The 15,715-nt window shown below is 48.9% G+C and overlaps 1 protein-coding gene across 3 annotated transcripts in view; it reads left to right on the top strand.

The window, feature by feature from the left end:
- LOC119969409 (cadherin-22-like) overlaps positions 1-15,715 on the top strand; it is a 1,080,568-nt gene that overhangs the window by 738,000 nt on the left and 326,853 nt on the right. The gene's annotated exons all lie outside the window — the stretch shown is intronic.

The raw sequence follows: 15,715 nt of genomic DNA, 5'->3' as shown, positions 1-15,715 counted from the left end.
CTAGTGAGGAATAAACCTGTTAAACATTGTGTGTTAATTTTAAGAAAGGTTCATGCTTTCCCCACTGTTTTATATTTCTTGTTTTTCAAGATTTGCGTCTGGATTTTCGCTCCCGAGTTGTGAGTGCAGAGTCGGGACAATTCCCGGTTCCACAATCCCAACACGGGAGAAAGTACCCTGGAAGGTCAGATTATCAGTCTGGGGTGGCGAGGGGAAATGGGAGCTGTGACGGCCAACCCTGGAAAGAGTTGAAAGACTGCCAGGTGCAGGGGTGAGAAAGTCTGGCCTTGGTGCGCTGGCACTTTGTCGAGGCAGCAGAAAATAAACATTAAAACAAAAAAATCCCTCCAGCCCTCACTTCTCATGTCCCCCTCACCCCACACACATACTCTTCATGCCCAATCCATATGTCACCGCATGCCCTCAATCACCCACAACGTGGACTCTCATCCCTTCCATACCAACCTATGCCCCTCCATCCAGCGTGATGGTCCTTTATACCCAGCATGCCAAATTATTGCCAACCCATGCCCTCTTCCCACCATCCTTTGTCCTTACACTTGCCTTGCCAAATCACCTAGTGTCCACCATAGGAAGACCTCAGGACAAAAGTTCTGATAAACAAATTTATAAAGTGGCTATTGATGAATCAACTATTTTTTTTAAATGTAATTCCTAAAAAACCATTCACTACATTGACACCTCCCCCTCCCTTTTAGTCACTTATTAAAACAAGCAGTTGTACTAAGAGGCCCACTTCAAAGAGATTATAACCACTTGGAGTTGTCAAGTTGTGAGCTGACACTGCATCCCACTGTGATAATGACAGGTTGTGTAATCAATCATGCATTGCTAATTCTGTAATGGAAGCCCTCAGGACAATGTCAACAAACATAGCAAAATAAAAAGTACTGTTTTTCTTTAGTACTAGAGATATTTTTATATTTAAAAGGCGATGGTTTAAACCACTTGACAGTTTGACAATTCTTTTGCAAATTCCTATGAGTTTATGCACTTTTTACACACATCAATGTCTGATTTTAACAATTTCAAAGGGTACCTTACCAATCCCTAATGGCACAAGCCAAAATCAGATTTGACTGAGGCAGCTGCACTTTAGCATCTCTGGTTGCCAACGTGAACTACAAATAGATAGATCAGAACCCACCCCCATTTCCCTCTGCAAAAATGGCAGTGACTACATTCAGGAGTGAGACATCTGGATCCAGGCATCTGCCCTTATTTTCGCAAAGGAGTATAGCCCCTTCATCTGTGTGAAAATTCAGACCTTCATTCATACCAGTGCCAAACTTGATCTGTTTCAAATTATTAACCATCTCAATATCATGATCGTAACTAAAAACATGTGCACTGAAATCCAACTACAGAGACTTGAACACAAACCGCAGGGAGGCACTACAGTGGAATGCAGCAGGAGTGCTGCACTGCTGGGGGAGCTGTCCTTCAGATGAGGTGCTAAACTGGTGTTCATCTTCCACCGATAGTTGCTGTAAAAGATCCCTTGTCATTATTTGATGAAGAGCTGGTGAGTTTGTCTTTTTGCCTTGGGCCAATATTAATCCCTCAACCGACATTGAACAAAATATAGGAACATAGAACAGGAATAGGCCATTCAGCCCCTTGAGCATACCACACTATTCAATGAGATCATTGCTGATTTGTGGCTCCAAAAACTTGCCTCTGGCCCATATCCCTTAATACCTTTGGTAAACAAAAATTTATCTAGCTCAGATTTAAAATTAACAACTTTTTATAACCCCAGCGGAAGCCATGGGATAGGAACCACCAGGTTTCCTGTGCCCTCCAGGGAATATAAACTTTTCTCAGTAACAGGGCAGGGTTTCCTTTTAACAGGAGTAGCCCCTCTAGTATAAAAACCCCAACCTGGGTGTAGGTCGGGGAAGGAGACCATCCGGGGAGTGGATGTGTTTGACTGTAACTAGGTAGTAACCTCTTTGTGCTTTTCTAAACCACTGTTACTGTATGGCTGCTTTCCTCGGATCTAACACAACTGAACTCACATCAATTGCCATTTGTGAAAGAGAGTTCTTAACCTCGACTACCTTCTGTGTGCAGAAGTGCTTCCTAACATCTTCTGAATGGTCAAGCCCTAATTTTTAGACTATGCCCCATGGTTCTATAATTGCCAACCAGTGGAAACAATTTTTCTTCCTCTATCCTGTCTTTTCCTGTTGATATCTTGAAGACTTTGATCGGATAACCCCCAGAACCTTCTAAAATCTAGAGAAAACAGGTCTACTTTGTATAATCTCTCCTCATAACCTAACCCCCGAAGTCCAGGTATCATTCCTGTAAACCTATGTTGCACTCACTACAAGGCTAATATATCCTTCCCAATGTGTGATGTTCAGAGCTGCTCACAGTACTCCAAGTGGGGTTTAACCAGGGTTCTCTGGAGCTAAAACATAACTTCTGTGTCTTTATATTCCAGTCCTCTAGATATAAAGGCCAACATTCCATTAACCTTCTGGTTTACTTTCTGCACTTGTTTGTGACATTTTAAAGTTCTATGCACCTTGCTTGTCACAAATTGGCTGCTGTGTTTTTGAGATGGTAACAGCAACTACCATGCAAATGGGTCATTCAGATCCATTTATATCCTATTGATGGGCTGGGCACCATATTCTGTAAGGCTGTGTGATTCTCCGGTCCTCTGAGACACCCCCATTACAGACCCCCCCAAATTACAGAGATCCCCCACCAGAAAAAGAGAGACCCTTGCTTGAAAATCCACCAGAAGAGAAACCCTAGGCTGGAAGCGAGAGAACAGTCCAGGCAGAGGCAGTGGGAAACAAAAGCACTGCTTTAAAACTCATCTCACCTGTGCAATACACCAGATGGCTCAGGAAAAGGAAGCAGCACTTGTCAATTCCTGGAAAGACAAAATCAGTCAGCTGAGTTTAAACCCACTCAGATCTTTGATCTGCAAGCCTTTGATTCAAATCTCTATGAAATTGCTTTCAATAGGCTGTGATTTACAGTTTACAAACACATCCAGCTGTCGACATAGTTTAATTGATCTCCTTTCATGCTTGAGTAACTTTCAAGTAGCCAGCTGCAGAACTAACCTTGGGCGGGATTCTCCCCTACCCGGCGTGACGGAGGGTGCCGGCGTAGGGGAGTGGCGCCAACCACTCAGGGGTCGCGCCTCCTCCAAAGGTGGGGAATTCTCCCCACCTTTGGGGGCCAGCCCCGCGCCGGAGCAGTTTGCACCGGTAGACTGGCGCAAACACCCGGCGCAGTCGGTAGCGGGGCTGGCCGAAAGGCTTTCGGCGGTCGGCGCATGCGCCGGCAGTGACGTCAGCGGCAGCTGGCCGCTGACCTCACTGCCGGCGCATGCGCGATGCGGGGTTCTCCTCCGCGTCCGCCATGGCGGAGGCCGTGGCGGCGCGGAAGGAGAAAGAGTGCCCCCACGGCACTGCCCCGCGGAGTGAGCGGGGGGCCCTGATCGCGGGCCAGGCTTCCGTGGGGGCACCCCCCTGGGTCCGATCGCCCCCCGCCCCCCCCAGGACCCCGGGGGCCCGCTCGCGCCGCTGAGTCCGCCGTTTCTGAGGTGGTGTACACCTCGGCGGCGGGAGAAGGCCTCCCAGCGGCGGGACTTCGGCCCATCCGGGCCGGAGATTTAAAGGTGAGTTTAAAAAAAATGAAATCCCGCCGGCGCCAGCTGTTTTCACAGGCTGCCGGCGGGATTTGCACAACGCCGGTTTTTTACCGGCGGGAGAATTAGGAGACCTGCGGGAGCGGAAATCACGCCGCTTCCCGCCAATTCTCCGACCCTGCGTGGGGTCGGAGAATCCCGCCCCAGTTTAGTAATTTAAGTGCTCTCACTACCTCTTTTTCTCTGCAGAAACCACTTAAATGTCTTTGATGTGGTCCAGGAGCTGTCAAAAAATACACAGATGGGTATATGAAAGCCACTCAAGTGTAAAAGGAGATGAATGGAACAATGCAAACAGCTGGGTTTCTGTGAAAGCTACCAATCACAGCCTAGTGGTGATTTGACACTGGCACTGCTCCAGGAACCCTGGCAACATCAAGATGCCATGGTGCACTGCCCTTCCATGTCCTGAACCACCCGAGGGCCATTATGTCCTTCGAGGCCCCCAGTGGAGTTACCACGTCTCCTCTCCAGTGGTGGAGATGGGAGCCGGGAGAATACAGGTTCAGACAGTCCCAGAAAATTTGAATGGTGATTTGAATATGCTAATTTGTTCCATGCACTATCCGGCACCCTCTCAAATGGGGCGGGATTCTCCCTTCGCTGGACAAAGTCCCCACACCGGCGGGAAAACCGGCGGGGAAGGAAAAAGTGCCCCCACGGCACATGCCCGCCCGCAGAGTAGTGGGCCCCGATTGTGGGCCAGGCCACTGTGGGGGCCCCCCTCAGGGTCAGATCCCCCCCCCCCCCCCCCCCCCCCCCCCCCGATGACCGCCCCAGCCAGCTTACCTGTGGGACCATGTCTAATCCACGCTGGCAGGACTGGTCAAAAAAATGGGCAGCCGTTCGGCCCATCGGGACCTGGAGAATTGCCGGGGGGGGGCACTGCCAATGGTCCCCGACCGGCGTGTCGTGAATCCCCCCCCCCCACCCGAAAACCGCCGCCGGAGAATACAGCAGCTGCCGTCGGGACAGCGGGGCGGGATTCTCACTGCCCCCCGGGATTCTGCGACCCGGCGGGGTGTCGGAGAATCCTGCTGCCTGTTTCGGGCCTCTCCCCCAATTCCCCCAACATGACGGGATTTGCGCCGGGGTGCAACACGGCCGGAGAATCACCCCTAGTGTTTCTTTTATTTAGTGGCCATGTTGAGGAACCAGGCAGGACACTGAGATGATAGAAAAGAGATGTGATAAAACAAGGAAAGGTGGTTAAATTATACCAAATCACATTTTATTAAAGAAGGAAGAGAAATCAAGAGAAATGAGGAATTTGTGACTCAGATTCTGAGAAAAAATAAGTTAGTGTAAGCACAAAGCAAAAGGGAAAATAACTGGACAAATTGCTGTAACGTGAGAAGCAGAGAATTTAATGTAAAGCTCAAATAGTGATTAGACACTAGAAATCTTCTGTTGACAATGTGGTGGGTAAACACAAACCATTCACAGCACATCTTTCCTCTAATATTTTAATGGAGGAATTAGCCTGTTTATCATAAGTGGATTAATTTGAAACAATGAGCAGGAGAAGATCATCACAACACATCAGCTCATCAATGACATTGTAGTCATTTCTAAACTTACAAGTGCGAACCAGAGGAAAAGCATATGGTTCCTGTATAAAACAACTCACACAATACAAAAATACATTAGATCCACAGCTGTACATGTGATAAATTTTATTAGATCCGGTCACTCAGTAACTAGTTAATAAGAGAGCCGTTTATGCTCCCATCTGATGGGCTGTCTGTCTCTTCCCATGTGTTGTAGCTGTGGGAACGGGGACAGCGGCAGGAGGGGAGGGGGGGAGGCTTCCTCCTATCTCAGGAGGATGGTGAAAGAACAGAAATAAGAAAAGGGAAGAATCGAGTGCAATAAAAAAGATCTCTCATCATTGTGTATAGTCACACGCGTTACAAAGCCCAGGGCCATTCTGTTTTCCGATATCAGCATCTTCTGCAGAGCAGAGTACAATCTTAATTGTAATTCTCTCCTCGTACGCATGCAAGGGTTGTTTGTCAGGATCAGTTGTGGCACATTGTTTCCTATCACATTGGTTAATAGCAACATGTAGGAGAGCCAACCTCACCTTTGCAGGGTGTCAACTGTGTCTCAATCAGTGATACTCTTGCTATTGAGTCATAGGGATATGGGTTCAAGTCTTATTCTGGAAACTTGAGCATACAAATCCAGGCTAACATTGCAGTGTAGTACTGAAGGAAAGTTGCACGGCTTTGGGGGGGGGGGGGGGGGGGGGGCTGCTGCCTTTCAGATGCGATTTTAAACTGATGATCTAGCTGCCCCCTCAATGGATTTATAAAAGATTCCATGACATTGTTTTGAAGAAGACTAGATAAGTTCTCTGTATTGCCATCCATCAATATTTATGTTTCAACTGACATCTAAAAACATATTGCGCTGGATTTTCTGCCAACCTCATATTTCTCGGCCGTACATCGTTTGCTGGTGACAGGATTCCATACTCATGCCCCTTGCCAGTGGGATTTTCCATTGAAGTCAGCCCACGCCACTGGGAAGCCTACAGGCGTGGGTGCACTGTTGGTGGGAAAAGTGAATTGCAACAGCCGGAGAACTCCAGTCACATTTTGATTATTGTCACAGCTTTCTGAGGTCTTGCCGTGTGCCTGCCGTGTTTCAAACATTAAGACAGTGATGACATTTCAAAAATACCTGATTCATGATTTAGATGGTCTGTGGAAATGAATGGTGTCATGATCTTTCATTCACAACAGCAGTGGGCCTGCAAGCTACATAAATCTGAAAATAACATGGAGAGGTGGATGGATGCACTGGGTATCCATCCCGATGATCTGAGTTAAAATCCAGCCCTGATCAATGGTATTAATGACTCCTCCATCTGCTGGTCCGAGGACGGGGGTTTCTGCTCCCGTTCACTTCAGCCGGGTTCAGCGACGGGAACGGAAAATATCACAGAAGGACAGAGTCACGTTTCACGATTTGTTCACAACAGGACGCAGCGCAGAAAGGGTAAACCAGTGGCAGTTAGAAATTGTGAGCTGAGAAATATTTTTACAGATAGAAAAAGGAAATGCGAGAAATATTTTTACAGATAGAAAAAGGAAATGCAATAGAGACTTAACAATTATAAATAGGGAAAAAGGGACCACGGAATTCAGGAAGCCAGATCTTTTAAGAACCTTTGAAAAATTCTGGTTCGACCACAACTAGAGTATTGCATTCAATTCTGGTCACCGCACTTTAGGAGGGTTGTGATAATCCATGAGAGGGTGCAGAGGAGATTTACCAGAATGGGGCGAAATTCTCCAACCCCACGCAGGGTCGGAGAATCGCCCGGGGGCGCCGATAATCCTGCTCCCACCATGTTCAAAATTCTCCCACCCGCCATAAAACTGCGTTCTTCAAATCCCGCCGCCTACCTCGGAGAACGGCTAGCGCCGGCGGGATGCCATTGTTTATTGAGGCTTAATTATTCTCCGGCCCGGATGGGCCGAAGTCCCGCTGCTGGGAGGCCTCTCCCGCCGCTGAGGTTTAAACCACCTCTGGAACGGCGGGCTCAGCGGCGCGAGCATGCCCCCGTGGTCCTGGGGGGGCGGTGGGCGATCGAACCCCGGGGGGTGCCCCCACGGTGGCCTGGCCAGTGATCGGGGCCCCCCGCTCAGACTCCGGGCCAGTGCCCTGGCTGCACTATGTTCTTCCGCGGCTGCCACGGCCCCCGCTATGGCGGAAGCGGAAGAGAACCCCACATGGCGCATGCGCCGGCAGTGACGTCAGCGGCCAGCTGCCGCTGACGTCACTGCCGGCGCATGCACGGACCGGCGAAAGCTTTTCGGCCAGCCCCGCTGCCGGGGGCGCCGGTTTTTTGCGCCGGTTTTCTGGTGGCAACCGCTCCGGCGCGGGGCTGGCCCCCAAAGGTGGGGAGAATTCCACCTTTGGGGAGGCGCGACCCCTGAGTGGCTGGCGCCACTCCCCTACTCCGGGACCCTCCGTCACGCCGGGTAGGGGAGAATGCCGTCCATGGTTCCAGGGATGAGGGATTTTAGGTTCGGTTGGAGAAGCTGGAGTTTCTCTCCTTGAAGTAAAGGAGATTGAGGGGAGACTTGATAGAGATGTAAATGATTACATCAAGTTTGAATACTGTAGACAAATAAAAGCTGTTCTCATTAGTTGATGGTACAGACATTCGGGGACACAGATTTCAGGTTTTGTGCAAGAAAAATCTGGGCTGTGAGATAGAACATTTTTACACAGAGGAGCAATACTTTCAAACAGAAATTGGATGAGCACGTGAAGGAAATAAATTGAAAGGGCTGCCGTGATGGAACGGGGGAATGGGACTGACTGGATTGCTCTACAGGGAACTGGCATTGACTCGAGGGCTGAATGGCCTCCTTTTGTGCTGTGATGACTCCAGATGTGGCCATTCAGCTCCAGCAGCCTGTCCTAACAATTAGTTCGGTCATAGCTGATCTATATCTTAACTCTACCCATCCAATTTGCTTCTGTACTCTTAGTTTTTGTTGGGCAAGGTTTTACTATCAACCTCAGCGTTGAACTTTTTAGTTCATTCTGTCTCAACCACAGTTTTGGGGGAGGTTTGAACTTTTGGTTATTCTTTGTATAAAGGAACACCTCCTGACATCATTCTTGAATGCCCAAACTTTAAGTTTAAGGTTATGCCTCTTTGTTCTAGATTTTTCCCAAAAGATGAAACACTTCTTCTCTGTCTATCCGATCAAATCCTTTAATCATCTTAAACAGCACAGACGAAGGTTGGAATGATGTGAACAAAAGAGGAACCACTCCTCACTATTGGGCCAGTGTGATCATGGTGGGCAGAATCTTATCAAAAAATGGCAAAGTGTCAGTCCCGATGAGAAAAACTGAGTGACCGTCGGCAGGATTTCTCATGAAATCTTGAGCCTCATAGAAAACAAAAAGTGAGTGGGCATAGTTAATGCCATCACTCTGCGACGTGGGGACTCTTAGAGCCAGGAGCCAGCTTCAAACAGATCGGGGAGCCATCTTTAAGGGAAGCCCAACCAGCACTGCAGTCTATCAGCACTCAGGCCTCTCCCCCCTCAACAATCATTGCCGGCAGATCCACACCTACCCCCCCCCCCCCCCCCCCACCCCCACCAACCCCCACTGACAGTCATCGCTGGCAGATTCCCCCTTACTCAATGTCTTCTTCTACCACCCTGCCCACCACAAATATATGCTGCAGCCCCCTCCCCATGGGGCTCCCACGATAGTCCTGTCTTGGCATTGCTTCCCCACACATGTTGGCCTGGCATTGCCCAGGCATGCCCTGCTACCTCCCCCCCTCCCTCATTTTAGAATCTGTGGAATTGAAGGATAAAGGATTAAAACAGGAAATTGGGTTTCTAAAAGAAAGTTGGCTTAGCGAAAGAATGTCAGAGGAGACATGATGGATGGAATAAATCGCTCTGTCTGCCATGTTCCTTTGATAGATGCCCATTAACAATGCTATTGACTGACGCACATTATTTTCCCACAGAACCAAATTCAAATCAATTCCAGGCAGCTAAAATAAAAATGTTTCGGCAGGCAAAAAAAGATCCTATGTGAAATTGTGGCAGTCACAACTAAATTTCTTGTGGTTAAAGTCAGGAACTACTTGATAATTCAACATTAATGAGCAGTCTCATTCAACTGGTCAGTAGAAAAAGTTGAATGGGAATTGGACTTGGACAAAATGGTATCAATGCAGTGGTATGATTAAATGTTCAAAATACCGGATGCTTACATATCTGTTCCTGAGATCCTGATCCTTAGTGAACACAAAATTCGACTTTATGCAACAAAAATACTCAGTACGAGGGGGTAGAAAAAGAGACAATGCTGCAATCACTCAGCATCTTCGGCCACATCTTGGAGGGCAACAGGGCTAACGCTTCAGGTTTCCTCAGAAGGGGAAGAAAGATAGAAATGTACAAACAGGGGGAAAAGGTGGGGTTGAGGCATAAAGAGGATAAAGAAAGTTTTGAAGGGCACCGGTGTTAAATAACAAGTTGGATGATAGGGCAAAGCGGTAGGGGACACGAATGAAATAATGAAGAATCATAGGATGGATCTTGAGGAGGTTAAATCGAAACAGCAGAATAATTACCAGCACCTGCGATCTGAGAAAACGACGCAGTGGTTATGATCTTAAGATGTTGAATTCAGTGTTGAGGCTGATAGGTTTTAAAGTACCCAATCAAAAATGAGGTTGTTACTTTACACAGTACTTCTCCACCAAAACGACATCTGCTCTTGTTGTTATGTGCAGCAACCTTGGATGTTCAAACACAGCATGTTCGCACGATCAGTACATAAAGTAACTACTCTCTGTTTGATAAGTCCAATATCTAATTTAATAAACCTGTCCAGAATATTAAATAGGTATGGCTATGTCTACTTCAACTACAATGATTGTTGTATTAAAGCTTAGATCAACAATCAAAGGAGTTTAGTCTCACTTGGATTCATATCTTAACAATTTTGATGTGTAAAAATGTAAAAAAGATGTTGGATGTTTCAAAGTTGCTTTGTTTTCTGTGCCTGTTCCCTTGATGAGATCAGGTAAAGGATGCTGCTCTGAACATTCCTCTCATCCTATTTGGGTTCAATAAGCAGGCCCATAATTCAAAACTAGTGGCCAACATCTCCTGGGAAAACATTCTATTTAGCCCATCACCAATAAATTCATTTGAAAGATTAACATACGTCCTCTCTAAGTGTCAATAACCAATGGTGCAAAGGATGGGCAGGGGAGCAGAGTTCAGATTAATTCAGGAACGAATGGAGTTTCAATAATAACAAATTTCATTTACAAATCGCCTTGAACTTAGGCTGGAATTTTCAGGTCCCGTCATGACAGGACACACCATGGTAGATTCGACTGCCTCGCCTAAAAGTCCAGTGACTTTCGGTGAGACCAAATGACCCCAGCTGCAGCTCTGGTAGAAAAATACCACCTACAGTAAAAGGTTATGAGGTATATGAAACAAAACTTGGACACTGAGCCAGATTATGAGATATAGGGCAGAATCTATGGCCACGTCCTGCAGGAACTGAGGTGAGGCGCGGCAGGTAGATCCCAGGAGAGGTAGCTACCCCAGGATTCACGCTGGCCATTACGCCTCGCGAGATCTAACCACATTTCTCAAATTGTCATGATCTGGCAGGACCTAGTCATGCATGGCTAAGTGAGTTGAAGAACCTACTTAGACGTGCTGCTCCCGGATTGAATAGCCATCCAGGATCCACTCGCTGAGGAGACCCCTTTTGAGTGATTACCAGTACTGGTCCCCACAAATGGGACTTGGGGAGTCTCAGAGGAATTCAGAGACCCCGGGTGATCAGCCGCCATATGGGGTGGCACCCTGGCACTGCTGGTGCCACGTGCACCTTGGCACTGCAAGCCTGGCACCCTGAAAGTGCCACCTAGGAACCCTGGCACTGCCACCCTGACACTGCCAGAGTGCACAGGTGGCACTTCCAGACTGGCAGGGGCACAGCCAGGGTGCCAGGCTGGCAGTGCCAAGATGCCCGGCTGACATTCTTTCTGGGGATCAGGCACAGGTTGTCCTGTCCGTGTGAGGTGAGGTCGGGGGAGAGTAGGCCCGAAGACACCCTTGTACGTGAGTTAGGGCAATGGGATGGTCTAGGGGTCACGCCGGGGAGTCTAGAAATCTGGACAAACACTGGAAACAATCCCACGAACCCCACCCAGAACATGCACCATTTTGTTTTTGTTAGATTGCACCAATAGGGCCCGAAACATGGAGTCTCATTTTGGGTGCGTATACCGGGGTGTTTCTGAGCACCTGTAGCACCGAGGATGATTGCATTATCAAACAGAACTCTATCTGTATTGGCCTTTGCGGGAAACCCCCTGCTGAGACCGCACTTATATAATATCCTGCACTGAGCGGGGGAGGGGGTGTCTGCTTGGGGGACCCCTCAAAGGGAGCAGGCTTGGTCAGAACTTGAAGCATTCTAGGTCGGGGGTCACCCCTGGACGATGGGTTGATGGGTGAGGGGCTTTTCAGCTGTGAGATCTTTGAGCCATCTTTAAATATTGTGGAGACCTATGACAGGAGCAACAATAGTTTCTGCTTGTCTGTCCAACAAAACATTCCAGGATGAAACCCTGCTCTTGGTTCTATTCTGAAGATCACTTTAACTCCCTTTGACCATGAGCAGCCTCTAGTTTCACAGCTAAAAGGCTATTGCAAATGAGAAATTGGCCTTGTTAGTTATGAGAGCACTTCACAGCTGCAGGTTGTGTTTGCTGCTTGTGGCTGCAAATGCCTTGAGGCTTTTGTTGCTGTTTCCTTCCTTTTTTGTCTCTGAATAGAAGGACAGTTGTTTATAAGCTACCTGGGTCCTGGAACACCAGACTCAGGGGATGTTCCGTTTTGAAGGACGAAGACGCCGCGGAAGCTGGTGCTGACATTGATCAAATGGGCCACCGAATGTCGTCGTTGAATAAATTTTGCAGGTCGCTGATGCTTTTGTTGCTGGTGTGGTGAGTGCTGCATGTAACTGGCACGTCACCGCGAGTTAAACACGCTGGAAGTCAAGGATGTTCAACTGCACCTTGAGCACCAGTGGAATATGTGGATGCTAGAATTTGGTTCCGGTGAGATTGTGCCATGTGGGAGGACGTGCACAGCTGCGGCTCCTGGACGGAGAATGGCACTGATGCGTGGAGCAAGTAACAGATTGATGGGCACATCATTTCTTTTTTTTTAATATAATTTTTATTGGAATTTTTTACAGAAAATATAAAACATAACGACAAACAATGAAATGCAACAAAATAACCCATAATAACTGTGACACCCCCAGACCGTATCGGCGCATGTATCACATCCCCCCACCCCCCCAACCCTAATGAACAACAAAAGAACTTAAAAAATATTAAAATTAAATAAACAAACATAGTCATTGTCGGCCCCCCCCCCTTTTCCCTCCCCTTTTCCCTCCCCTTTTCCCTCCCCGGGTTGCTGCTGCTGCTGTCCCCGTACCCTATCGTTGAGCCAGAAAGTGGCACATCATTTCTATGACAAAGTTCTGGACATGAAGACACACTCTCAGGCTTATCCTCCGTTTCTATTAAAGAATTCTTGAGGAGTTATATCATGTGTGTGTTTCTTTGTGAAAATTATCTGATGTAGCTTTGTCTGGGCACCAATCTGGAACAGTGATGTTTCCTTGTTGTCTCATGGTTAGTGCGGTAAGTGGAATGTTACCCCATTGATTTGCAAATCTTTGTTACTGTTGACCATTTAATAAACAAAATATTCTCAAGTGCATTCCCGTGGGTACACGTGCCATGTCTCAGATGATGATTATTGCCCAGCATTCCAATCAAACTTTGAAGCTTGAACACTTCGCCTGATCTCGAGAAGCGTCAGCAGCATAGGGGCAGCAGCAAACAATCAAACACTCAAGAGCTGGGCTTCAGCATTGGGGTTATCCTTGTGCGGATCAGGGGAGGACACCTTAGCACGGTATCCCTAATGTTCCCAGCACGAGTCTGGGGTCTAGGGACTTCTGCACTTCAGAGAATGTGGGGCACGTAAGAGTGGAGGAGGGTTTGCGGGATTTGAGGGTTCTGGGGTGGAAGCCCGAACTGATATTCGGTCTGTCTCCTTTTCCAATTCCTTACTGTCAGAATAATATGGCTGGTGCCGTCGGTCCCGCAGAAGCTACCCTCGCGCTGCTGGCGGCAGCCGAGGCAGGCAGATGTTGAAGAAGGCGGAAGCGTCGATACAGGCTGGATGCAGCACCCCATGTGCAGGTGGCTGCCACACAGCCTGAAGACCTGGCTGCCCACCAAGGTGAGGAGGGACACAGAGGGGGACTTCGCGGGCTTGGCACCCAGTGGAGAAGAAGGACAGCTGCTCCCAGTGGCCTTAAAGCCACCTCAGCTCTGAACGTCTATGTAACTGATTCATTCCATGGTTCGAGCATGGTCTAGTGTGGCATTTCATAAGCTACAGCCCACAAGTGAATCCTTGAGGTTTCAGGTGCCCTGTATGCCCGAGCATCAGACTTTGAGCTGGACCAAGTCCACTAAGGCACCTGGACTGCGGGATTCTCTGCCATCGCAAGGGTGCCCCAGGTCTAGGGGGTAATTGATGGCATGCATGTCGCCTTGTGCAGAGCGGAGCATCAGGGAGTACCCTTCATTAACAGGAAGGGGTTCCACTCCCTGAATGTTCAACTCATGTGCAACCACCACCGCTGGATCATGCACGTATGTGGACGATTCCCAGAGAGTGTGAATGGAAGCTACATTCTGGGACACTGACATCTTATGAGGACCACCACAGGATGACGGGTCGGCTCTTGCGGGATAAGGGGTACCTGCTCAGGTCCTGGCTGATAACGCCAGCACAGATGCCGGAGGCCGAGGCGAGATCCGATATAACTAGGCTGATGATGCCACCCATGGTGTCATTGAATGGTGCATCGGTCTGCGCAAAGTGCAGCTGTGATATCTGGGCTGCCCTAGTGGTACACTACAGTATACCCCAGAGAGGACCTTCCACTTTGTGGTGGTCTGCTGTGCCCTCAACAATCTAACACCGCAGCGGGGCAACATCTGAGGGACATGCGGCCTCATCTGAGGAGGAGGAGAAGGCTGACTTGGAGGGGATGTAGAACAATCTCAGTGAGGACCCTCAGGAGGTGCCGGAGGATGGAGGACAGGCGGCAGCAAGAGTCCAGCATGCCCGGAGGTGCAGAGAGCCCTTCCTTCATCCTCACCCGATTCTCATAGGTGAGGCTTTGTCAGTTAGCTCGCCTCCCCGCCTCCAATCCCTCCTTCTCCCAATCCCTTTAAACCCTCTCAAACGTTCCTTCCTTCAATGCTCCCCTCCCCTAATCTCTCCTTCCCCCGCAAATGGAAGGCAAGAGGGGGCTGGGGTGCAAGAAGACCCACTATGAAGATTAACATGACAGAAACTTCACATGTATTGAGTATTTAAATGTGAACATTTGAAATTTCCATTGCCCCGAGCTACAGATAGTTACCCTCCTCCAACCCCGCCCCAGTGCTGACTCAGTGCTCCTCACTCTTCTTGCTCTTTCGCGGTCTACTGCTACATCTCGGAGTGTCCCCAGGATGCACATCGGAGGTGGATGTAACCAGCTGCTTTCCATGACCTGTGGCCTTTGATACCCTTGGCAGACATCCTCTGGAGGCCCTGGAGCCGGGGGGGCAGACTGACTTATCGGTCAGTGGCATCACAATGCCACCATATTCTGCTGCTGCCCTTGAGATGCACTGGTATCAGAAGGGGAGGATCCTGAAGAACTGGAGACAACCATTATCTCCTTGATAGCAGACCCCTGGTTGACCTTTAGCTCTTCCTCCTCCCTCATGGTGCCCGTAGGGCTCTGGGGGCCGCCGTGGGAAGGTGGCACAGGTGGTGTGAGCTCCAGAGGCCTCTGAGCCATCTGGTGCTCCCTGTCCTGGTGGCTCCGCATTGTCTGAACCATTGTGTCTACACCCTCAGCATGCTCCTCAGTAGCTGGACCATGTTTTGCAGTAACTTGGCAATGTCCACATCATCTCAGACATGTCCCTCAGTTACTGGGGCATGATATCAAGGCCTTCAAGCCCGGTCATCACACACTGTGCCATGCCTTGGGCACCAACACTCAAGATGCGGATGTTGTGATACAGGCTTTCTACTGCGGTCACCACCCCAGCAGTGTTGTCCTCTGTGCCATGCTTATCGCTGTTATCTCCTGCGCCCATAACCTTTGGGACATTTCCTGGCGGCTATGCACCGCTGGAATGTTGATGACATCCTCTCCTGAATGTCATGTCTGTGTCCTATCATCTGCACTAACTCTGGGAGAACTTTGTCCAGAAGCTTGGCATCCGATTGGGACCCAGCTAAGCCCTGGGATACAGCATATCTCTGACTGCTGTCTCCCCTGTATATTCCTCCCCCCCACCTGCTGTGCATCAGCAACTGTCTGGTGCCC

This window comes from Scyliorhinus canicula, chromosome 7 (assembly GCF_902713615.1).
Source record: "Scyliorhinus canicula chromosome 7, sScyCan1.1, whole genome shotgun sequence".
NCBI lineage: Eukaryota > Metazoa > Chordata > Chondrichthyes > Carcharhiniformes > Scyliorhinidae > Scyliorhinus > Scyliorhinus canicula.
The sequence above is the reverse complement of the archived record's forward strand: the minus strand, read 5'-3'. Positions and strand labels throughout refer to the sequence as shown.